The sequence below is a fragment of the Protopterus annectens genome, chromosome 2.part2 (assembly GCF_019279795.1).
Source record: "Protopterus annectens isolate FY-2018-M chromosome 2.part2, PAN1.0, whole genome shotgun sequence".
Lineage (NCBI taxonomy): Eukaryota > Metazoa > Chordata > Ceratodontiformes > Protopteridae > Protopterus > Protopterus annectens.
The window spans coordinates 252,627,242-252,652,530 of record NC_056730.1 but is presented as its reverse complement, the minus strand read 5'-3'; positions in this window follow the sequence as shown (position 1 = coordinate 252,652,530).

Below are 25,289 nucleotides of genomic sequence, written 5' to 3'. Positions count from 1 at the left end.
GAAAGATTGCCAGGTAACGGGATATCGGTATGGCTAGCTGGCCCTAATTTATTACACCGCATAAGGCCCCATTTATCTACAATCTAGCAATGTTGAATCTGCTGATGTATGTTGCAACAACATAATATTGTTAGCCATTTGAGTATGTCAGACCTGTAAGGAGTGACGTCAAAGAGAATAGGTATTCTTGGTGACAGGGAAGACATAGAGATGACAAATAGAAGATGTTGCTGCTGGGCAAGCATGTAACCCCCCCCCCCCAACAAAAAAACAGTATGCTATATGCAGTACATTTTTGTATGACATTTGCATTGCTAAATAAAAAAACTGCTGCAATATTTATATTGTTTGTAATTTACAGCCTCACGCAACTAAAAAAGGGTTGTTATTTGTCAGCTCATATAGTCGACATTGTTTAGAGTAATGATCAAAACTGTCTGATCGTCAGCATCCCTCAGTAATCATTGTTGCATATTACTGTTGTACAGTCTTAAGTACAAGATTGGGTTGCAAAGGATTTCTGCATTTAGTTAAAAATGGTACTCTGGCAGTTAATGCAGAATACTAACTGACTTCTTAATGAGGTTCTTCCTGTGGCAAGGGTGCAGGATTTTAATCCTTCCAACTTCATTTACCTACTGTGTGACACTGAACAAGTCATTTAACCAGACAATGCTTTGAAGCATTTGGGAATTTAGGCTAGGCTCCTTAATTGTCTCCAGAACTGCATGTTTAATAACTATAAACCCACTGTCATTGTTAGCCAGCTATTCCTTATTGTATAGATGATATTTTACTCTCTTGCACCATAGCCAAATTATGGAACTCCCTCCCACCCACAATTACCTCCATACCATCATGCACCCACTTCAAAACTTTACTAAAAGCGCACCTAAAAACATGCTGGCTATGCCCTTGCAACTCCCACTCTAATATCACCCACCCCATCCAACCACTACCTTTCTTTCCACTCCACTAACTACCTTGATTATAGCAAGCTCAGATGCTCATAAGCCTAGTACTTATTATACAGCAGGAACTTCTTATTGTAACATTTGTTAATGTCTGTTATGTACTTCACAGATAAAGATTCTAGTTGTCTACTGATGTACTATGTTCTTCATCTGTAAATATGTTGTAAGTAATTGCTATGTTAAATTGTTAATCGCTATGTAATCCAATGTAACTACTGTCAGTTTATTTTAACTGTGGAGCTTTTCTCCCCGGACCTCCCCTGAAAATGGACCTACGTCCAGTCGGACACTCCCAGTCAACAAATGTAAATAAATAAATAAATAAATAAATAAATACATTTATTTCAGGAAATGTTATGACAATATTATCAGCACACCATTTTTTAATACAACATTGTCAATTTGCTCTTCAATGGAAGCAGGACTGCACTGATAGATAAAGCAATGAAGAGCAAAGTTGTTTACCAACAGCAGTAGCCTCTGCATTAGTAATAGTTCTATTTAGTGTGGAATTATTCAGATGACCTTTACCTCTCCAGTGGTTGCGCATATTGACTTAGCATGTGTTTTCGCATCAATATTTCGTATGCTGTTACTAGTACTCTTCTGCTTAAACTGTGCTACATATGGCTGGATCTTATGGCATGATGCTACTGATCCCACCATATAATTTCATGTAATTCATCTAAAGCTGCCAATAAATTACAGGTAACTTTTGCTTCATGTGTGTGTGTGTGCGTGGGTGTGTGTGTGTGTGTGCGTGTGCGTGTGCGTGTACGTGTGCGTGTGCGTGTGTGTGCGTGTGCGTGTGCGTGCACGTGTGTGCGTGTGCGCGTGTATGTGTGCGCGTGCGCGTGTGCGTGTGTGTGTGTGTGTGTGTGTGTGTGTGTGTGTGTGTGTGTGTGTGTGTATGTGAAAATTAAGTTGGAATCCTTTGGTTACTGTGTGTTTGTGTGAAACAAATTTGCAATGTGACTTTGGTCACTATTATTGTTATTTATTTATTTATTTATTTATTTTAAAACAGACATCTGAGAAGGATGCAATCAACAATATAGCTGTAGTTGCTGGGCTTGGGGGATGTCTGCAGATAAAAATGACTGACCTGCTGAGCTGATAATACAAAAAGTAATTTCTCTGTCTTTGCAGGGCTAGTTTGCTTTTGTATAAAGTAAATTGGAATACTTTTACCATTGCCATTTTATCACAGTCAGACAAGTGATGCGTACACAATCAATAACCTGATAATTGTTGGGTATGGATACTGGTGGATTATAATGACAGCAGTTTGTGTGGCCTTTTATGGTTGACATGTTTTGAAATTGGTACTTTTGTCAGTATTTGTTCATACATTTTGTTTTGGTGGTTACTGGAAAAAATGCTTAAAACAACAAATTTAAAATACACTTTAACAAATGCTGCTTATCAAACAACAAGAAATAAAATCTAAACAAGAAAGAAATGTATAACTATCAGGAAGGTGAATCAAAGAGCACAAGCATTTATAGATGGTCCTAAAAATGTGTGTAGGGAGTCCATGGTTTGAAAACAGCCTGTGGCCCACTTGGGTCCCGGGCCCTTCACTGTCTGGATGCTTTTTCAATGAATGTGAGTTTCTATACATTTTCAGTGAATTTGAGTTCCAAGAGAAGAGAAATTGACTATTGTTCATGGTAATTCTGTTTTCAATGCAATACTTTTGTTTTGTTTAGTAAGTGGCATCAGTGCTTGTGAAATGGAATTTAAAATAGCAGTTTTAAATGAAATCCAAATCATTGCAATCATTGTCAAAGTAAAGAAGAAAATAGTTTGCACACTGACAGCTGAACAGTGTTTATAGTAATTAAGAAGAGACAGCCAGCTATTGCAATACTGACATCCATGTACTGATGTTGGTGACATTGGGTCAGTTTACTGCTGAATTAATCCTGGTGTCTAGTAATTTTCCCCACCAGCTCAATCTCCATACTGACACTGATGCTGTTATTGCACTTTACATTTGAGTGTTCCCTCATGTTTAATGGGTCCCTCTAACCATGAAACTCTGTACCATGGTTTTGGTAGGTAGCTGACCAGACCCTTTTGACTGTTTTCACTAGAAAGACATGTTGAGAATGGCCATGTTGATTTACATGGCCAAGCAATTTCTTGAATTACTCGACATGAAGATGTCTCCCTGGGCACAGTTCTGAGGGGAAACAGCACATGGCTAATTAGCATGTGCTACTCCCAGGCACTCTCTCATTAGCATTCAGCATGGCCACGGAACCAGCCCTATGCTGTACTGCATGTCTTCATGCTAGAATACTGTGCAACACTGTGTTAGGGTAGTTGCTGAACACCAAACAGTAACTCTAAAACATGTACCTGGAGATGTACACATCGCATTACCTTCATGAAATCCCCCCATTATTTTGTGTGAAGTGAACAAGAAACACAGTGCATCCAAAGGGCTAAGAAAGACAAGTGGTGACATTTACAGATAATGGGAATGTTTTCTGTAAAACAAAAAGGTCTACAGAAAATTTCTGAGAATAATATATAACATTCAGCTACAAAATGTGCTTAGCTGGAGACTTCAGCTATAAAAATGCATTTGTAAATCAAGGTCAAGGTCAACATCAAACTTTATTGTCATTCAACCATACCACAACGTGCACAGCTGAACTAAATTACATTTCTCCAAACTCCATGTGCGAACATAAACACAAACAATTACACATGAAAACAACAACATATATAATCAAAAACAATAAATACAAACTAAAATTATCAATTTGTAAAATATTAACTCATAGTATATATATATATATATATATATATATATATATATATATATATATATATATATATATATATATATATATCTATGTATATATATATAGTGTCATAGATTCAAACTTAACAATCACAATAAACCTGCAGAAAAAAGCTATTTCTAAATATAGCAGTCTTGCAATGCAAACTAAGATAACATTTTCCATAAGGCAAAATATTGAAGCAGGATGAGTGGAATCACCAATTATCTTTATTGCTCTACTGAGACAATGAGACAAGTATAGATCTTGTACAGATGGAAGAGACATTCTAACAATTTTCTCTGCCATCTTCACCACTCTCTGAAGAGATTTCTGTTCTGAAACAGTACAACTACTATACCATGCTAAGAAACTAGTGATCAAAATACTCTCTATAGTAACTCTATAGAAAGTTATGAGGACAGGAGGAGGAAGATTTACTTTCCTCTTCTTAACGCAAAAAGTGAAGAAGCTGCTGTGCTTTCTTAACAAGAAAAGACATGTTTGTAGTCTGTGTCAAATCATCTGTAATATGCACCTTGAGAAACTCTATACTAGTCACTAATTCCACAGGATTACCCCAAATTGTAAGTTGAAAATGTGCCCAGTGATTCATCCTGAAGTCAACAATGATTTCCTTTGTCTTGTCAACATTCAGTAACAGGTTATCACCACACCAGACAACAAGTTGTTCTACTTCCTGTCTATAGGCCAGGTTACCATCATCATCACCATTAATGAGGACCACTACAGTTATGTTATCTGCAAACTTTATATGATTCGACTTATATTTAGTGCAGCAGTCATGAGTTGCCAAAGTAAGCAATAAAGGGGTCAAGAAACAACCTTGATGGACCCCAGTATTCATAGAAATGAGCTCAGAGATGTTCTTCCCCACACATACTGTCTGGGATCTATCTGTAAGAAAATCCAGAATCCAATTACACAGTGGAATACTAATTCTACCAAGTTTGTTAACCAAATGCTGGGGAGTAACTGTATTAAAGGCAGAACTGAAGTCAACGAAAAGCATCCTCACATAACTGTTCTTATTATCCAAATGGGTCAAAGACAAATGAAGTGCTACCATTATTGCATCATCAGTAGACTGATTAGGGTGATACACAAACTGAGATGGATCAAAGGTTGGAGGAAGTTTAGATGCTATGGAGTCTTTGACCAGCCTTTCAAAGCACTTCATTACAATAGAAGTGAGTGCTATATGACAGTAATCATTTAGTGTAGATGCTGGTGACAATTTGGCACTGGTATGGTAGAAGTAGCCTTAAAACAAGAGGCACAATAGCTTGATTCAGGGAAATATTATATGTTTCTATAATAACATACATCCATTGATTAGCACACTCCTTGAGTACATGCCCTAATATATTAGCAGGACCTGCTGCTTTACTAGAATCAACTTTCCGTAACTTCCTCTGAACATCTACTGAATTAAGACAAAGCACTTCATCAACCGAGCTAAAATAAGCTTTCATTGATGTTACATTATTCTTCTTCTAATGCATTTTGCTACACATGACTGCCTTAACTTGTCTTAACTTGGGGGGAGGGGTTAGACGATCAGTTACAAAAAAAATCTTTATTCAGGAGAAATAAATATAAGTTTAGTAAACTTATTGACAACTCTAGGCTAGGTGTATCGGAGGCGGTTTCAATTTTTTTTATCATGGTGTGGATGGGAGGAGAAATAGCATAGGCATTATCCTGAAGGAACAGTATGCTAAGAGTGCTTTGGAGGTGAAAAAGAGTGTCTGATAGAGTGATGTTTATGAAGCTGGAAATTGATGGTGTAATGATGAATGTTGTTAGTGCATATGCTCCACAAGTTAGGTGTGCGATGGATGAGAAAGAAAAATTTTGGAGTGAGTTGGATAAAGTGGTGATGATTTACCCAAGGGTGAGAGACTGGTGATTGGAGCAGATTTCAATGGGCATGTTGGTGAAGGGAACAGAGGGGATGAGGAGGTAATGGGTAGGTATGGTGTTAAGCAAAGGAATGCAGAAGGTCAGATGGTAGTGGATTGTGCGAAAAGGATGGACATGGCTGTGATGAATATGTATTTTAATAAGAGGGAGGAGCATAGGGTGACATACAAGAGTGGAGGAAGATGCACACAAGTGGATTATATCTTATGTAGGAGGGCCAGTCTGAAGGAGATTGAAGACTGTAAAGTGGTGGCAGGGGAAATTATAGTTAGGCAGCATAGGATGGTGGATTGTAGGATGACATTGGTGATCAAGAAGAGGAGGATGAGTGTGAGAGCAGCACCAAGGATCAAATGGTGGAAACTGAAAAAGGGTAATTGTGAGGTGATGTTCAGGGAAGAGTTAAGACAGGCACTGGGTGGCAGTGAAGAGTTACTGAATAGCTGGGTAACTACAGCAGAGCTAGTAAGAGAGATGGCTAGAAAGGTGCTTGGTGTGACATCTGGAAAGAGGAAGGAGGACAAGGAGACCTGGTGGTGGAATGAAGAAGTACAGTAGAGTATACAGAGAAAGAGGTTGGCAAAGAAGAAGTGGGATTGCCAGAGAGATGAAGAAAGTAGACAAGAGTATAAGCAGATGAGGTGCATGGCAAAGAGAGAGGTGGCAAAGGCTAAGGATAAGGCGTATGAAGAGTTGTATAAAAGGTTGGACACTAAGGAGGGAGAAAAGGACCTGTACCAATTGGCTAGACAGAGAGACCGAGCTAGTAAAGATGTGCAGCAGGTAAGGATGATAAAGGATAATGAGGGAAATGTACTCACAATTGAGGAGAGTGTGTTGAGCAGATGGAAAGAGTACTTTGAGGGGCTGATGAATGAAGAGAATGAGAGGGAGAGAAGGTTGGATGATGTGTGGATAGTGAATCATGAAGTGCAGTGGATTAGCAAGGAGGAAGTAAGAATAGCTATGAAGAGGATGAAGAACGGAAAGGCTGTTGGTCCAGATGACATACCTTTGGAAGCATGGAGGTGTTTAGGTGAAATGGCAGTGGAGTTTTTAACAAGATAGTTTAATAAATTCTTGGAAAGTGAGAGGATGCCTGAGGAATGGAGAAAAAGTGTTTTGGTACCAATTTTGAAGAATAAGGGTGATGTGTAGAGCTGTAATAACTACAGAAGGATTACATTGATCAGCATGAAGTTATAGGAAAGAGTAGTGGAAGCTAGGTTAAGAAGGGAGGTGATGATTAGTGATCAGCAGTATGGTTTCATGCCAGGAAAGAGCACTACAGATGCAATGTTTGCTCTGAGAGTGTTGATAGAGAAGTACAGAGAAGGTCAGAAGGAGTTGCATTGTGTTTTTGTAGATTTAGAGAAAGCATATGACAGGCTGCCTAGAGAGGAGTTGTGGTATTGTATGAGGAAGTCAGGAGTGTCAGAGAAGTATGTAAGAGTGGTACAGGATATGTACGAGGATAGTGTGACAGCGGTGAGGTCTGTGGTGGGAGTGACGGATGCGTTTAAGGTGGAGGTGGGATTACATCAAGGATCAGCTCTGAGCTCTTTCTTATTTGCAATGGTGATGGACAGGTTGACAGTTGAGATCAAACAGGAGCCCCGTGGACTATGATGTTTGCAGATGACATTGTGATCTGTAGTGAGAGTAGGGAACAGGTGGAGGAGACCCTAGAGAGATGGAGATATGTTCTAAAGAGGAATGAAGGTCAGCAGGACTAAGACAGAATATATGTGTGTGAATGAGAGGGAGGACAGAGGAATGATGAGGATGCAGGGAGTAGAGGTGGTGAAGGTGGATGAGTTTAAATACTTGGGATCAACAGTTCAGAGTAATGGTGAGTGTGGACGACAGGTGAAGAAGAGAGTACAGGCAGGATGGGGGGAGAAGAGTGTCAGGAGTGATTTGTGACAGACGGGTACCAGTAAGAGTGAATGGGAAGGTCTACAAGAGGGTAGTGAGACCAGCTATGTTATATGGGTTGGAGACAGTGGCATTGACAAAAAGGCAGGAGTAAGAGCTGGAGGTGGCAGAGTTGGAGATGTTAAGATTTGCACTGGGTGTGATGAGGATGGACAGGATTAGGAATAAGTACATTAGAGGGTCAGCCAGGTTGGAAGGTTTGGAGACAAAGCCAGAGAGGCAAGATTACATTGGTTTGGACATGTGCTGAGAAGGGATGCAGAGTATATTGGAAAAAGATGCTAAGGATGAAGCTGCCAGGTAACAGGAAAAGAGGAAGGCCTCATATAAGGTTTATGGATGTGGTGAGAGAGGACATGCAGGTGGTTGGTGTGACAGAGCAAGATGCAGAGGACAGGAAGAAATGGAAACAGCTGATCTGCTGTGGTGACCCCTAACGGGAGCAGCTGAAAGAAGAAGAAGAAGAAGAAGAAGATTAACAACTTAGTAAAGAGATTTCATTATTTTATTCAGCATTCTGAACAGAAGTTCATTTGCATTTCTCTACATAAAATGAAAAATAACTACAGCATCAATTTTCAGACTAAGCAGTAAAGTCATATACACTGAAGTCATTATTTTAAAGACACTTTTTATGACAGCATGTATCCTTATCCCGGTGTTCTCTTAGGTGTTCTAATTCACTCCTATGCATCTCTCTGTTCTTTATATCTGCAAGGGTGAGAGATACAAAAAGGGTTAAATAAAAAATTGGATGGTGGCATACAGTGTCAGGTTATCTGGCTAGCAAAAATGATATATTACAGTACTGAGGTGGTGCCTGCACCTTGACGTCATCTTCTCATTTGCAAAGGAGTTCAGGCTTGCATTAGTGCAAGTCACTGTAGTGGTGACAGCACTGTTTCCCCATGCATGGGATGCTAGTAGCATGGGTGCCAGTCTTGACCAAACTATTCCAGGCATCAGCCTCCTGCAGGACACTCCATCTGTAAAGCTTATGAAAGAGTCCAGAAAAATTGTAGATTGCTCCTCACTCAAACTCTGTGTAGAGTACTACTCTCTGCTTCTCCACCCAGAATATATCACTTTGAAAGGTCTCAGGGAAAATGTCACAGAATCGGTAACTAAAACAGGTCTCATGTCTCATCCATCACACAATAACAGACACCTACTGGCATCTCATTTGCATGATGGATGGCAATGGCTGTGTTCTTGTTAAATTGCAAGTTTGTGTTTGTTTTGTTGGGAATACCTGCTCAGGAAATATACATGCTTCTTATTTACTTAAACAGTGTTTCTAAATACATATAACAAACTGGCGACCACATATATAGCATACTAGATGGCCTAGTAGGATTGTAGTAATAAAGGATTTGTAAGGCTCATGCAGGGCTGCAGGTGTTGATTCCACTTTTTTCATACCAACAAAATAATGCCTAAATATCAAGCCCAGAAGAACAGTAATGCATCTTCTTGGACCTTTGCCTGCAAACCCAGGTTTACATTTGCTGCAAATAAGGTGATTAAATAGAGACTCTCCATCTGCATGGTAGACAACTCTTTACAGTCCATTCCAACAACCGACCCTTCAATGATAATGTCTGGTGTGAAATTGTCACCAATGTTAATAATATGGTTAGTCAGGATCACAGTTACAATATAGTCTGCTTCTCAGCAAAAGTTGTGATCCATGCTGCCATTCACAGAGCAGAGAAGAGCATAGTGCTTAGCATGGAATCAGAGGTTAACAGGTGGTGGCCAATCTATTGAACTACTGCTTTTAGGGATGGAGGCATTCCTGGGTCACATAAAAGTGGTACTTTCTCCACAACATCCCATAGTCTGGTGCTGGGTGTCTTGCCAGAGCTAGACAAGCCCCAGAGAGTTTCAACTGCAGATGCCCACAGTGTGTAGTCTTATATTATATTATTAATAGCTGCATCCCATCCTTACCTTGTAATCACAACAAAGTTTATAATATCTCTCTGACATATGCCATATGGGTACATTGGGGATCTAAGTTACATGTCCATCTGCATGAAGTATTTCTAAGTATTTTAGTTGTTACCATATTTTTATAGTTGCAAGGATATCAGTTATATGTGTAGATTGTTGTTGGGTCCTATCCACACTGTATAGTTTTTGATGTATCAACAGGTGATTCCGTGCTGGTGTCAACAATGTTGAACTGCCCCTGTCTGTCTGGTGTCAACACTGTAGGACTGCCCCTGCCTGATGATAGATGATTTGTAGCCTCTGATAATGATTCTGAGAATGAGATGGCAATGTCAGAATATGCAAAATATGTGCTGGATACAGGGAATGAGATCCCCACATTCTTTATGCAGAGTATGGTCAGTCACTATGCCTGTGAACACCCAGGAAACAAAGCCATCTCACAGTGGACAGTTTATTGAGGGCACTATAGAAAATAGAAGTGTGGGGACCACTAGATCAAAGATATATGCTTCTGTTTCTAGCATTTGTGGGCAGGGTGGTCACAAGGGAGGTTGGTAACAGTGCTCACTGTATGTATGATAGGATCATAGGATCATAAAAGGTTAATAGACTAATAACCATACAGCCTTTTTAAGCCTAGTCATTCAGGCCCAATGTTCCCATTTATCAATGTCCACAGATTAGAATTGTTTAGCATATGCCTGTGCCTTAGGGCATCTACAAGCTGCCCCTATCCATAAGAGGCACAGGCAGCAAGCCAGAGGTGAATTTGCTATTTTCCATCCACTGGTCCAAATTGCATTTGAATATTTATTTATGTATTTATTTTATTTTATTTATTTAACATTTGTTTACCGTGAAAGTCTGACTTGGAGTGAAGCCAATTTTCAGTGGAGGCCTGGGGAGAAATGCTCCAGACACATGTCTTTAAAATTGTGGGAGGAAACTGGAGCACCTGGAGAAAACTCACACAAATGCAGGGATGACATGCAGACTCCACACAGAAGGCACCCCAGCCGAAAATCAAACAGGAGAACATCTAGCTGTGAGGTGACAATGCTACCACTGCACCACTGTGCCGTCAACAGCATAGGCTTAGAGAATGGTTGCCACCCTCCCCTTGAGGTTGGCATGTCAGTAGTTGCCAGCCAACAAATTTTGGGGACCATTATGGAGGTAAAACCCTGTTCCACCACAGCCATAGCAGAGATAGTGAGGGTTATTCGGGCTGTGTATGCTGACCTACAGCCATGCATGTATGTGGGATTTGTTGGATAGACTTAATCACACATTGAACCATGTAGTATCTTCCCTGTGTCATCTGTGAAGAGCAAGGGGCTGTCATTTGGCTGGTCATCTCCTTCATCCGCAGCTGTTAGCTAATGTAATCATGGATGAGTGAGATCCTACTCCTATAGTGCTAGGAATTTCAAAGCACATCAGTTGTGGTGGTGTATTCTGCCAGGAGAGAGTATCCACATGGACATGGCTGTCATTATGCTACAACATCTGCTAGCAGTTATTAGTCTAGGTCAGACAGCACACCAACATCTAGCTGTGATACTGCCTGTGAAACTTCTTGCAGAGCCAACTCTCATGGGTGAATGTTCACAGTCGGCTGCACCCTCTGTCATATATGCCCTGGAGCTGTCCAATAGGCCAAACTACAGTGCTGCACCAAGTACTCAGGCCATGTCCCTTCAGACTCAATTTATTTATTTATTTTATTTATTTATTTATTTAACATTTGTTGACCGGGAAAGTCTGACTAGGTTCCACAGAGCCTGTTTTCAGCGGAGGCCTGGGGAGAAATGCTCCAGATGCATGTCTTTGGAATGTGGGAGGAAACCGGAGTACCCGGAGGAAACCCTTGTGAACACAGGGAGAACATGCAAACTCCAGAAAGAAGGCACCCCAGCCGAGAATCTAACCAGAGAACCTCTTGCTGTGAGGCGACAACATTAACCGAATGCATTATGACAGCCCCCAGCACATCCCATACATCCACTGGCCCTGGCCTTTTAACACATTAAATCCCCCCATATCCAGTTTTCACATTACCTATAGAAGTACTTTTTTAGGTAACCTCAGTATTCACACTCACATACTTCCCTGTGAAAGACGTGCATTCCTTTATTTCCTTATACACCCGTGCAAATGTTGACAACTATGTTCTATCCTTTGACATTCTTACTTGGATTGCCTATGTCTGATTCACAGGATGACCAGCCTATGTGTGGGTAAGCACAGTCTGATACTTTTGTATGCAACACTTTTGCTGTAGTGTATCTGCTTAAATCCTGAATAATTGTGTTGTAAAGCTATGTGTAATCCACTACCTCTTTGATAGTGCAGTGACATATTGTGCCATCTCCATCTGCCATGCTCATCCTCTGCTGCAGGCTTCTCCACTGACTTTTCATCTGTCTAATCTATCACTGTCACTGGTGCTAGAAAATGCTGGTCAAGCAAGAGGCAACCCTGATGTATCGGCTTCCTAGCTATTATATCATGCAGCACAGCACACACAGTCAGCATTTTGCCACGCGTGGTTTGGTCATGTTATGGAGCAGTAGCAGATGTTTATGAACAGCAAAAATGTTACTTCAGCAGCCCTAACAAACACACTATAATATTTTTATGATAGTGCACATTTGTATCCCTGTTCAGTTTGATTGTGAGAATTTCTTATTGGAGTTGTATACCATGGCCCTTTGGCATACCTAACATCATCCACAAAATGGTCATCTCTGAAGTCACCTCTTTGAAACCATTGAAAAAGTCCACATGTGTGCAATATATGTGTGTCATGAAAACTGATTGGGTGCCCTGAACACATGTTGTAAATGATACCCTACTCATTAAAGACCACTTGGCAGTTGGAGTGATACCCTACAAACCTGCTTCTTAGTTCATCAGGTATAGCCTGTATTTCTTTATTTCATTGTGAGTGCACTCTATGGTCCCAGTTCCGCAGGGCAATAAGCTATGTCATAGATCTCCCACATGGTGTTTGCTCTGCCCTCTGGGGCATGTAATAAACCACATATGTTCCTCCACATGTTGAAGTATGGCATTAAGTGACTAAAGGACTATTCTTTAAGGCAGATTCCTGAGATAGCCCCACTGTGTCCACAAAAGTATACTGAAAGGTACTTGTAACTAATGTATGCAAAGCCAAGCATATCCCTGAATCCACTGGAATAGGTAACATTTGACTCCCATATGGCAGCACAATTTCCTGCATGGTGTCCCTGTCCACTACACTGCTGTGGTGAAAGGCATGAACAACTAAGCAAGTTCAGATGACCCTGCACCTCCAAGGGCAATGTTGCTCACCATCAGGCAAAATAGCTGCAATGACAGCTGCCAGAAGATATACAGTTACAATTCCTATGACAACTCCAAGCATATTTGCACTCTGTATATCACCTGAACATAGGCATATGGCTGAGTCCATGTTTATGTGTGGGATTTAAATGTTTCTGTTTACTCCACTATCTTGTTTTGCCTCCCAGGCCTCCCAGAAGCAGAAGCAGAAATTACAAGCAACTTAAAAACACATCAGTGAAGCAACACATACACACTATGTCACAATCAGCCGTACTTCACTGTGCCTCAATGCCTAAGTCCATAAAGCAAACAACCTCACAATTCAATGTTTTCATCATAGTAGACTCCAGTATAAAGCACATTGATGTTTCAATCACCAGGCTGAACAAAGAGAGGATTATGATTGGCTATTTGAAGAAAAACATGAGTGCGCCCTTGCACTATAAGTTCCAGGCCAGTAGGTGCCTATCATTGAGCAAAATTCTGTGTTCTTCAAGAATAATGCCACAATATGAAAAGAAGATAATTTTCTTTAATAATTGGCTTAGTTTTTAGTGTTACTTGAAGGGGTCCAATATTTGTCAGCCTGGGATGATATGGTTGACAAAACACACTGCTTTCCCAGGAGTGGTCTATTTCTATCCCTTCGAGGCTTTTGAATATTGGCTTAATCATAGTGCCTTTTTCAGGCATGGCCACCCCAATAAACCATCTAACATAAGTATGCCAAGTCAGGATAATCTAAAGGTGATACTGCTCAATGTTAGGAATCTAAACAAAAAAACTCCATTCCCTGTAAGGTCTCCTTATCTGTGAGAACACAAATGCTGTGTAGTTACCGATACATGATTTAAAGCTGCAGGCAGTGCCCCAGCAGTTCAGGACTATAATGTCTTTCATACTTTTAGATCAACTACTGCACAGAAAGGAAAAAAAGAAGGTCAAGTAGTATGATGCATTTGGGATTCTTCATGTGCAACTCACCATAAGTAAGGTCCCATACCATATATTTGCATGCTATATGCCCCTTCTATTACCCAAGCAGCCCATATTACTTACTTAAATGAACTGTAGTCACTCCCTATTCAGCTCAACACCATACTCATAGGTGAATTCAACTACCTGTCTATAAATTGGGAATAATATATGATCACAAACTTACAGGCCCAAAGATTCCAGAATTTTGTCAGTATGAGTCCTCTGGATCAGCCAGCCAAACTCCCATTAAGGCTGCAAACATCTTTTACCAAGCCCTCGGCAACATGAGGGCATGTTGCTCCACACTAACTGTACTGTCCTAGCTAATCAGGTCAGACCATAAAGCTTTCTCATTTGAAATAAAAAATAAAGCATTTGACATCAGGTAACCATGGAATTTTTAGGAATTCTTTCAAGACCAGCTTTCTACTTTTAAGTCACACTCTTTTGAAATTTAAAGCTCCCCCTAAAGCCAGGAAACACTGCCTATGTGGAGTCATTCATAAAAAAAATATAATAATGTATATAGCTACATAGAGGCAAAAGTACCTAACAGAAGTAAGCACAAGACAAACTCAAAAAATAACCTACCCTTGTGGAATGTCAGCATTAATAGGTTATACAACAGAAAGAACAAAAATAGGAAGTTCAATGTCTAGCAAGATAAGAACTTCCTCATCAAACTAAATAAGCTTCTTAGTAGATTAATTAGTTAACTTTACCAAAGCTAAGTCCGAAGTAAAACTAGCCTCCCAGGCTAAGGACAGTCATAAGACATTCTTCAACTATGTCCGCAACTTCAAGTGCAATACACAATAATGTGCAAAAGTGTAAATGGAGACATGCGGAGACACAGTATATAGCAAATCTACTGGCATATAAATTCATCTTCAGTTTTACTTCACTTTCAATCCCAAACACTAGATATACACTCAACCATTACTTCCATATCATAGGTTTATAGGTTAGTACTAGGCTAACTGCCCTTGTGAGCCATTTTATGCCTAGCCAATTATCCGCTGGGAGATTCAAGCTCTGTACCTTGTGTTTGTAAGGCAAATACCTTAACCATTAGGCCACCCTCCCAACCTGTCATGCTTCATGAGCAGACGGGTCTTCAAAGCACTCTCCAAGGCCAAAATCACTGCATCAATGGAACCTGAAAATATCCCTGGATACCTCCTTAACAGCATAAAGCATGACATGTTGGGCTCACTAAAATCAGTACTTCCCTGAAACATGTAAACTGTCTTTGTGATGAATGATTGGAGGACTGCAACTGTTATCCCCTGCACAAGAGCAGGCCATTCATGGGCCTGGGAAACTATAGACCCATAAGCCTGACTTGTCTTACATGTAAAGCCATTAAAAGAATAATGATGGATTTGATAAATGATGTACAAAGCTTTCAGACACTGGATCCAACTCAGTTTGGTTTCATCAAATGTAGGTCATGCCTTCTAACTTTGAGGAACTTCTTTAAGAAGGTCAACAAAGCAATGTATGATAGCAAATTGGTGCATGCTGCCTACCTTGACTTGGCTAAGACACAAAACCCCACTTAGGCATTGTAGGCAACCTAACTAAATTAGTTATATACCCCTTTGTCACCGAATGGATAGCCAGCTGGCTCACAGATAGGATCCAGGAAGTCAAGATAGGGAAGTCTTCCTCCACAAAAGGGCCAGTTGCTTGTGGAGCCACTCATTTCTCAGTGCTGAGTCCTCTCCTTTTTGGCATTTACTTCTCTGAAGTCAAGGCTGCTATCAAAGGCTACTGGATGATCAAGTTCACAAACAACTGCAATCTAAGTGCAGTCATTGAATTGCCCAAGATGCAGATACCTTCCAAGAAGGCCTAACACTGACAAATAATTGTAGAGTCATGGTCTAGCATTCAGTGCCAAAAAGTACATAATAGTTTATTTTGCAAAGATGACCACCTCTGCAAATTAACACATTTCTAATACACCACTGAGAGAAAACCCAATAGTTAGGGATTTGGGAATGGAGATCTTTTGACCATATCATGTCTACTTTATTAAGGAAGTCTTTTTATGTTGTGCAACTTATAAGCAAAGGTATGGCATCTAGGTCCAAGGATGTCATTGTTCCATTGTACTTAGCCCTTAATAGACAAAATACAGACTACAATGCTGCCTTCCTGACCAGGTATATGCACCAACTGGGGTGTCTGCAGTGTTTCCTCACAAAAACAATACATGCTGTAGAAATACGGTACATGTTCTGTGCAGACCACCTCAAAAAACTGATCCATATACTTTGTTTCCAACAGGTGGTCAAGAGGTGATGTGTGTTAGACCAATGAAGCATTCTGTGAACCAACTTTAACGGACTGTTGCACTTTCACAAAACAAGTAGCATCAGATACACCCAATCCAGGGATTTAAACCTCATCTTCAACATAAACAAAGTATGCTGGAGGGACAGGTACATGTCTAAGCAACTACCCTTTCTGGGGAATAGGCTCTCCATTCACTTGAAGCATAGTTTCTTCCTGCAACTAATTAAGAGCCACCTAGATCAGTGGATAGGAAATCATGCATTTACTCTGGTCTGGTACCTACATCACTATTAGAGAGGTACTTTACAAATGCTTGACCATGCATGCTCAAGTTATGTATATCCCCACAAAAATCTATGGGACCAAAACCTGGCCAATATTTTTGTGAAGAATGGCTAGGTTTAAAAGGGTCTTCTAGGGCTGATAACCCAGTAACCCCTATGATCTTATCATCCGATTATCATATGTGGCACTTTATTATAAAGTCATTAGCGTATAGCATGTCTGACTACATTATTTGCCTGCCAATGTTATGTAGCTTGGCTTTCTAAATCACAGGCATCCTGCACTTGGATATTCATCACACAAACTCACTAGCCATGCTGTGGAAATGTTTTCTGAATCTGGCACTATACTTCTGCCACCTTTGAGATTTCATAATGAAACATTCAGGTGATAACAAATGGTGTTCTCAGCTCCAAAACACTACTTAGACCACACTTCAGTCCTTGGAGTTTCCAGTGCAGTACATCCTTGAATGTAACACCACTGCTTTAGCCACTTGATAACTTACCATTTCAGTCATGGTTTGCGGGTGAAATATAGAGAGTTTTTACTTCCAATAAAATGAAATGTCAAAAAAGAAGTATTTTAGTCCATTACCTCACTCAGAGTTCAGCACAGCAAAACATGCAGTAATGGAAACCAGGTGTAATGCAATCTATGTAGTAAATTTATATGAACAAAAGCCTCAAAAGCCTGTCTTGCAATGACAAAATCTCTGTTATAATTTGAGATTTCATTCTAAAACTTTTAGAGTGTAAAGGGTGTTCATCTGTAAACCAAATCTAAGATGCAATTCTAACCAGTGAGTTTCCAATGTAAGCATGGAGTTGTATCCACTGCATATAACAGCTGAAAAATGCATACATTTTTGACAAAATATATTGGAAATTTACTTAACCTAATGAAAATCTAGTACATGTAGTATGGACATCATTTTCCTTAGCATTTTGTGCAGAGGTAATATAGTCTTCATATGAAAGCCAAGCACAATGTCAAACTGACACCAAAAGCCCTCTAAACTGCTAGATTTACTAGTTATATGTAAGAAACCATATGTTGGCTCTCGTCAAGCATTTAAAAAAATCTGGGACATCTCGTAAGACACTTGGGTACAATATATATATATATATATATATATATATATATATACACTGTCCCAGGTGACCATGCCTATACTGAGATGCTAGACAGCAAGCACAAAAATATAATGGTTACGTTGGTCTTTTGACAGATACTTTCCCTCAGCAAACAATACTAATAATCATTCAGCAGTAATTATATGAATGCCCTTTGCTAATCTACACATCCTGTACACCCACCACACAAATATGCAGCCACTTCTGGTAATCACCTCTCATGTGTGATTGCAAAAAAGTTAAAATAACAGCAACAGAAATATATTTCCTCTTGCTCCAATAAGGACCACCCCCCCCATGTCACCCAGCATTACAAATGCATGGTGGTATGGCAGTATGTACTGTTTCCAATATCCATTGATTTATCAGGTTTCCTGCAAGAAAAAGTGGAAGAAAAGACAATCAAAGCATACATATTTCACACTGAAACTAGACACTATTATCTGTTTTCAACCACCACCAACCCACTGCAATAATCACTTTATTGTGATTGCCTTAACTGCCTCTTGTTTTCATCCAGAAACAGATAACCATGTCTGGTGATCACCTTTATTCACCAAAAATGGGTGAAGTTAGCCCACTAATATATTTAAAGCTGCTGCTATAGTAAATCCGTACCAGGTTAATCATACTTGAAGTACAAAAAAATCTATCTGTTCTACTGTAGACAGCATCTGCTATTGCTACTGCCTATTGTCCTATCTGCCAGAAAGCAACATAAAAGACATGCTTGCAAGAGAAAACTGCCACAAAAAAATCCTGGTATCTGCACTTACCTATATATAGCCTCTGTTCATATGATTACATGAAAAAAAGATCACCAGTGGTTCTGGTAAATACGCCTCACAACCAGGAATATTGTGCATCATAAAAGTGAGTCATAGGATGAACCAATACAAAATTCACCGGAGAGATGCAAGGAGATATCTGTCAGTGTTAAGGTAGAGAACTTCCTTGTTATTTGTAAATAATAAAAAAATAAATAAAAACACTTAAATGTTACAATATTAAGCAACAGTAATGAACAGTCCAGAAGTTCAGGTGGTAATTCTTCTTCTATAAAGGTACTAAAGAAATAAACTCAAACAGGCTTTGTCACTGGAATAATTCAGCTTTATTTTATGATAAGTGCTTTTGTTCGCCAACTAGACTTCATCAGATCAATTTTTTAATAACAGCTTTACCCATGGAAAGCAAATATATACATAAAAAGCACAAAGCATTATAAATTGTGAATAACAGCCTCATACATATAGCCTACAACTAAAAGCTAGATTGATGTAACACGTCATTTTTTATAATCCAAACTAAAATAAAAAAAACAGAAAGAGTACTAATAAAGCAAAGGTCAGATAAACTGAACTGCAGAACTAGTAAGTATATTCTAGTCTGGCTCCAGATAGGAACAAAGTGTGATGAAATTCCTTTCACTAAAGGCTATTTAGCACCAAGGTGACAACAAGATCCTTACAGACTAAACTGAAAAACGTACACAAAAAAAACTCGAGAGCTGAAGAAGAGAGTGTATGTGTGTGTGCGTGTGGTGGTGGGGGGGTGGGTAAGAGTGCACATTTGTGCAGGCACATGAATCAAGAAAACAGCACCCACTATAGTAACCTTGGAAAATATGCGATATAAAGAAACACAGATAAAAATACAATTGAAATACAAAACTGTAATTATGTGTTTTAAAAATAAACAAGCAAAATAGAAAATTGCTTTCACCATAGAGCTTCATAAGATCACTGTTATAACACTAAAAATAGAAAAAATCTACAAAATGTATGGAAACAATGCAAATGACTATGCATATGTACATGTTCTAGCAGAACAGAAACAAGCAGAAGCCATCAATAATGCATCCACAAAAATGTCCAAGTGAAGTGAAGAAAGGTGCAAACATGTCATGTCAAAACCATTAATAAAATCATTTGTGGTCCAGTATCCTAAGCTAAAGAATTCATTTATGTAAACAGCAGAATTAAGTCCAGGTGCATTAAAGGCATTAAGGTGGATTTGCCATTCCAGCTCGTTCTTTTAAAGAATGACATTACAGTTCCCATCAAAAAGACCCTTCTGATCATGTGGCAAATGTGAAAAGTGAAAAACATTGACTTGGCGACTCAATGTTGTGCTTTGCAAGAGGATTGCTTACTCTATTTCTAATGTCATAAAAATCTCCAAAGCACTACAGCAACACCAGAAATCCACAAAACAAAACGGAAACTCTCCGTCACTGCTAAAACAAATATGCTTGCTGGCACTTACTCGAATAAGGCACAAGATTTAATATGTCCACAACGATGTTTATTCACCAACGAAGAAGCACAACAACATAACTAAACACACTATATTAGGAACAGTTAAGCGCTTTCATCCGCTTAATGCAGACTTCATCAGAACTACTAATAACATACAAAACAGTTCTTTTAAAATCTTTTTGGCGCCAATGAAATTACAAACTTTTAAAGTGACAGTGTTCATATTTACTAATATGTGCTATGACATATTAAACACATCAGCATGTTCGCAATTTGATTCTTTTATGTATATTGAACCTTACAAGATTACTAAATTGTCAATATTAAAAAATAATCAATATTAAAATTATCAATGTTAAAAATATTAAAAATGTATGTATTAAATATATTGAAACATGTATATATATGAATTAATAAATAAATAAATAGCTGAATGTTCCATAAATAAACCTTACAATTATCTCAAGTAATAGATGTTATAAAAATGATGAAATACTAAATACCAATAAAAATCAGAGCAACATAAGGAAGGGCTTTATAGAAATAAATTCATTTATGCCTGGTTCATTAGTTGCATCTGTTAACACCTTCCAAATAGTTTCTTTTTTACTTAAAATAGCCTTAAAGTTACCTCCCCTATTGGAGGATGTAACCTGGTCTATAATGGCAAAACTGAAACTATGATTACTGCCTTTGCTCTCTATATGTTTATATAAGGCATTCTTTGTATCATGCATCCTTATTCTATACAAATGATATATATTCTTTGGCTAAACTGTCTTTCAGTTTTGCCAATATAGTACGCAGGACACATGGAACAAACTGCTAAATAAATTATATTCTTAGTGTTACAATTTCCTCTTTTAAATTTTATAAAAGTCCTATTAACATTTCCTAATCTAATCCCTTCACTCTCATTAATACAATAACATTGCTTACATGAACCACATTTCTTAGTGGCCTTCATACAGTTATTTTTGAAACTATCCTTTCGTCCTTTTTGCAATAAATTCTTAATATTCATACCCATCTTAAAAACAAACCTGGGTGTCTCACCCAGAATTTGTTTAAGTTCCTCTTCTAAAACTAAATTCTTCCAATATTTGCATATCATTTCCTTAATTTCATTTACATACGGGGAGTATGTCAATGTGTATATCCTACTGCTTGGGACATTTTCATTGTTTTTATTAATTTTGTTTATATATTGTCCTATTCCCAATATAGGAACATATTTATTGCCCCATTCCCTAATAACATAAGCAGATACATCTTCCAACAAGCTTTTAGGATAACCTCTATTTAAAAACATAGACATAATATACTCAATTTCATTTTTCATAATTTCAAAACTTGATGACATTCTAGCAGCTCTTATACATTGACCTTTAAAAATATTTTTCAACATATATTTTTGATGTTGACTACTATATTCCATATACGCATTTGAAAATGTTTTTTTCCTATATATTTCAGATTGAAAACCTTGGTCTGTATGCTTAATATAGGTATCTAAGTATGAAATTCCTTCCTGACTCACATTGTATGTAAATTTCAAAAAATTACTTGTAGTATTTAAATAATTAATAAATTCCTCTATCATTTCATGCGGCCCATTCCATAAAACGAACATACCATCTAGGAACCTCGTATAATAAGAAATGAATTGATAATATTTACTTTTAAGTAAATAATTATTTTCCCACTCTAACATCACCATATTAGCAAAAATGGGGGCACAAGAAGCCCCCATTGCTACACTCTTAGTTTGTTTAAAAAATTCCTCCTCATAATATATGAAATTATTTTTATGAACAATATCCATCATATCCATAATTAAATTAATTCTGTCCCAACTCAAATTTTTAATATTGATAATTTTAATATTGATTATTTTTTTAATATTGACAATTTAGTAATCTTGTAAGGTTCAATATACATAAAAGAATCAAATTGCGAACATGCTGATGTGTTTAATATGTCATAGCACATATTAGTAAATATGAGCACTGTCACTTTAAAAGTTTGTAATTTCATTGGCGCCAAAAAGATTTTAAAAGGACTGTTTTGTATGTTATTAGTAGTTCTGATGAAGTCTGCATTAAGCGGATGAAAGCGCTTAACTGTTCCTAATATAGTGTGTTTAGTTATGTTGTTGTGCTTCTTCGTTGGTGAATAAACATCGTTGTGGACATATTAACTCTTGTGCCTTATTCGAGTAAGTGCCAGCAAGCATATTTGTTTTAGCAGTGACGGAGAGTTTCCGTTCTATTTCTAATGTCAGACATTTGTTGAGCTATCCTCCTTTTAAACTTAGAAACAGTCTTGCTTACATACACACACATACAAGCACACATGCAATCCCTCAAATACACACACTAACACACACCCTAATACTACCTGAACACTAAACCACTGCACTTACCAATACCTATCTTTATGAACATGGCCTTTTGAAGTAGCCTTGCAAAGTTACACATCTGAGTGGTAACCCTTCTGAATCAGACCATCCACCATGTCTTTTAGATGCAATTAGGAGATCTGTTTTTTTCACGTGATTTCTAACCCCCAGTTTCCTGCTAACATATTCTGTCTGTGTTTGCAAACTATGGAGAAGAGAAAAATAAGTGGACCTGTACAGAAGCCAAACATTTTTCCTTTGATTTTTGCGTTTGTCAATGAAGTCAATCCACAGAAGTGAAAATACTTAAAACTGTGTAGAAACTAATTATTTTTCCTTTAACATATTAGTGCGGAAGTTTGGTGCAGCTACCTCCTGAAAGAGACAATGAGACTTATATGCTGCAGTCATGTATTTAAGTTCATTTCAGCATTCTGTTTTCAGTCCTTTGTGATGTAATGTGTTATTGCTTAGTCATTAGAAGCAGAGTCATTTGGCAATTCAGTTTCCTTAAAGAATATTGTACAATAAAAGGGAGAATCATGGACTTGCAAATGGTTTCCATTTTAAAACCATATAGTGTACTGTTTTCCCCCTAATGCCCCTTAAATGACTTTGTACCTGTATCACTGTGGATGTAATACAAATGAATACAACCTGCACTGAAACACACCCACACCCACACACACACACACACACACACACACACACACACACACACACACACACACACACACACACACACACACACACACACACACACACACACACACACACACACACACACACACACACACACACACACAAACAGTATATTATCTGTCTTATAGTTGGGGTTGTACAAGCAAAACACAGAAGACTGTGCTTTTAGAGATTTTCATAATCTTAGAATTTGCTGTTAACAAAAGTATTAGTTTTTTGTCACTACTATTGTTCAGCTACTGTCTGAGTAATTATAATAAGCATAAAATAGTCCAGATAATTTGTCTTTGACTCAGTCTCAGGTATTAGACTGTTACTGGAGTTTTAAACTAATACCTAATTTTTAGTTTTGGAAAATGTGGGTGTTCTTGGGGGAAAATGTCTATTACAGACATTGTATTTCAAGCCTACAGCTTGATACTTTATCAGTAGCTTATTAATTTGTGTTAGGTTTATTTTTTCACTTGGACTAAACCAGAATAAAGTAATTTTAAATAAATTATTTTAATGCCCTTAGTTAATGCCGATCGCCTTGCAATAAATACTTACAATACACAATGCATGCATTCTTTGATTTTTGCTTGTGCTGTCAGTGTTCATACTTGACTGTCTTTTAAGAGACTGCATTTAAGATTGTATCACTTAAGTTTAATTAAATATAATAAGTTACAGATCTGAATTACATTCTGGCTATAAAACAGACATTTACTTGCACAGAAGGATAAAAGAGAGGGAATATGTTCAGTGTATTTCAGACACACATTATGAATTCATCTCAGATGTGCTGATCATTTAAATGTACTTGAATGGTTTAAAAGATTCAACCAGTTGGGTTAAACTGCAAAATTACGGTCATAGATCAACAGTACAATGGATCAAGCTGACTGCAGTCTGCTCATCTTTGATAGAGTCACTTATTTACTGTGTTCTCTGATGCATATTTCATTCTTCTTCATTAACCTAATCTTTATAAATGGCTAGCATTCTCCATCTAATTAAATTCTGCTTGTTGCTGTGAAAGTTATAGCCCAGGAAGCAGTTTTAATGCTCGTCTCTTGAAGGTGAAGAGCTTTGCATCTGTACCACAAACAAATACCATCAGCGTGATGGGAAGACAGTTTAGTTGTTAATCTCAGCATTATAACCTTTAAAAAATACTGAAGAACAGCATGACGTGCAGAAGTATATTGGCATAACATTTAAAATGCTACAAATGCACTTTTTTCAAGTCAGTACTATATAGCAGATAGATGGTAATGAAATGCTCTAGTGTGTTCCACACTTAGGAATTGTAAATCACATCTAAACCACTGAGTGATAGATTTAGCTTCTGAGCATTACCTTACGACAATTGTAATGGCTTCACTGAAAATGCATTATGAAAGTTCTTCAAACCCCGAATGAAGTTGAAGTTCTCATTTATAGTCAGTAAATTCTTTAGATGGCATCAGCAACTAGTGATAAAATAGCTCACTAGAATTCTTAAAGATATTTTGTTTATTTATTCACTTTTTGGAGGGCTTAATTAATTCTACCAGTAATCACGTCTCATTTTTCCATGAATCGCCAATTCATTCCTTCACTGATGGCAATATCTAAGGAGGAAACATCATACAGCAACCACAGGAAAAATGTATTTATTTATTTATTTATGTAGATATGTATAGGTTCATAGGTTCATAGGTAGGTACTAGGCTATTGGCCTTAGGGCCTATATAAGCCTAGCCAGAAAATGTACCCTGGCTTTCGCCACCCAAAAAAATTATTTTCTTGTACCCCTGTCGAGCAGAGCCACAGAAGTGATCCCTAGGGTGAATTTCCCATTTCCCATCCAATCTTCAAGATTTTTCTTGAAGAGTGCTAATGAGGAGCTCTGTTTGACATAGATAGGTAGTCTGTTCCAGAATGTGGGAAGTCCCTGGGACAGGAATCTATCCCTCCAGCATGTTCTGTTTATTGTGGTGACAAGGTTTAGGTCCCTAGAGCATGTAGCTCAGAGGGATTGGGATTTCTTTAAGTGGAGCATGTCCAACAGCTCTGGGTGTGACATAGCTTTATATGTTAGGCAGAGATTGCCCCTGAGTAGGTGATATGCGATGGAGTAAAGCTGTAGTTTTTGGAGATGGTCTGCATAGGGCATCTGTTTGAGGCCAGTAATCCTCTTTGTGAGGTATTTCTGTGGTCGTTCCAGTTGTTGTAGATGTCTTGTGAGGTGCATACCAAAAGGGGCATTGTACTCTACAATGGGTCTAATGAGTGATGAGTAGAGGGGA